Source organism: Glycine max, chromosome 17 (genome assembly GCF_000004515.6).
Source record: "Glycine max cultivar Williams 82 chromosome 17, Glycine_max_v4.0, whole genome shotgun sequence".
NCBI lineage: Eukaryota > Viridiplantae > Streptophyta > Magnoliopsida > Fabales > Fabaceae > Glycine > Glycine max.
This window is the reverse complement of record NC_038253.2, coordinates 20,561,354-20,563,665: the sequence shown is the minus strand read 5'-3', so window position 1 is coordinate 20,563,665 and position 2,312 is coordinate 20,561,354.

Below are 2,312 nucleotides of genomic sequence, written 5' to 3'. Positions count from 1 at the left end.
TCTTCCACTTTTGTACAAATGCATATATATATATATATATATATATATTCTTTAAGGTGGTGTTTCATCTAATCTAGGTCTTATGCTTTGGTTTTGACTCTACTTGACAGGGCATAATAGAGTAAATATGGATTTCTAGGTTGGCATTTACTCACAACTTATTGTTATTGATGCTTGCAGATAGCTTTCCACCCAAAGTTTCTTGCTTCTAGAATTTAAAAAGAACAGTGTGCCATACCATCGGAGCTTCAAATGATGAATACAATAGAGTATCGAGTTGATTGTCAGGTGAGGAACAGAATATCTCTTGGAAATTCAAGCTGTCAAATTTGTGTTCTGAATAATATTGACTCAATTTTACAACATCTGTATTTTGAAAATAAGCTGAGCATAAGGTTTCCCATTGGCTTAGAAGAACAGATAAAGAAGTGGGATGCTGATAAAATAAGGAAGTTTCATGAGCGTTGGTATTTCCCTGCAAATGCTACCTTGTACATTGTGGGGGATATTGATAACATATCAAAGACTGTTTACCATATTGAAGTATGTCCTATGTTTGCAAATTATTAGGTTTGGTTATGATCATAGTTACAATATTTAAGAATCTTATACTTGTCACACATGCAATTTTTGGACAAACTGGTGCAGACAATAAGAAAGGTTCTATAGCCACTCCATGTGCATTTGGTGAAATGGCTAGTTTTCTCACTCCTAAGCTTTCTGTTGGTTTGGGTGGAAATTCTATTGAAAGATCAGCCAATGCAACGGATCAATCAAAAGTATTCAATAAGGAAAGGCAAGTTGTTCGTCCTCCTGTGAAGCATAATTGGTCACTTCCTGGGAGCGGTGTTGATTTGAAGCCACCACAAATATTTCAACATGAGTTACTTCAAAAAATTTCAATTAATATGTTCTGCAAGGTATGAAAAGGTTGAATTTTGTGTTTTCTCATTCTTGAGTCCAACTTATACTGTAGATTTTGGCAGTTGCTTATGCAAATATAATTTCTGTCTTCCCCCCAAAATTACCATTTCTTTGCCTTTTTTGTTAATTATTATTTTCATGTGATTACATTTTTTGGACTTGATAAAAGTTGGAGACCTTCTGTGGTGGAGAAATGGTCAATAGAGGATGTTGGGCATAACACATGAAAGGACATAAATATGTGATTTCCTTGTTCAGTTGTTCATATCAAGGTCTACTGGTCTAATAAACAATTGAAATCAACTATCATCATATTCATATAACTTGTCTAGTAGATGTTGTCTTGGTCTAATGATAATTAGAGTGTACTTTAGTGTTGAGCAATAAGCTTTAGAGACAAGGTGGAATTCAATGCAAGTTGGGCCTGTCATGCCTATGTCCTTATGTCACTAAAGCTTCCCTGGTTTTAAACATTGCCAGGCCTTCACTAGAATAATTATAGAGGAAAACTTTGCCATGCTATAGCAGCAATGAAGGGCAGATTGGCCTTTGGCTGCTTCAACAACTTTGTTGCAATGTTGCATCATTTTCTACTTCTAGCAAATCCCTAATCTGAATAGTTATGAAATCCCTGTTTGGTTAGCCCATTCTGCCATTGCCTACTCATTTTTTAGGGAGGTTTTTTATGATTTGCAACCTTCTTTATTCTTGCATCAGAAGGATTCTAGAGTTAGAATCCCTTCATTCATAGAAAAAGGTTTATCATAGAATTTGTGCTTTGGTGTAACTCAACCCTTTGCATTTAAATGTTTATTGGTGCCTGAAATTTACAGAGTTCAAATCCACCGTTCACTTCAGTTGAATTGGATCACAATGACTCTGGAAGGGAAGGATGCACTGTGACCATTCTTACCATAACTACAGAACCAAAGAATTGGCAAAATGCAATTAGAGTTGTTGTTCAAGAGGTTTGTTTCTTCTGCTGTGCTTTGATTGTTTGCAATAGAACTATTTTGTATTTTTCTTTCCATTGGTTGTTTCAGTTAGTTATTTTAAGATCCATTTTGTTTATATTTCAATTGCTGGTTTTTATTCCTTTGTTTAACATGGAAGATATAAAATGACTCAACTATATGACAATTACTTAACATGAAGTTTATGATTTTTTTTTCTTTTACTCTTATGATTTACTAATGTTCCTAGGATCCTTTTGGTCTTGGGTTGCATAACAAAAACAATATTATTTAAGGTTTCAAATAGCTTGAATGATAGCCTACCAATATTAGTATTAGTATAGAAAGCAATATATAATTTTAAATTTACTGACAGCTGATACATGCTATTTTTAGTTGTGACTCAAACCCATGGTTTAGTTGTCAGTATGGAAT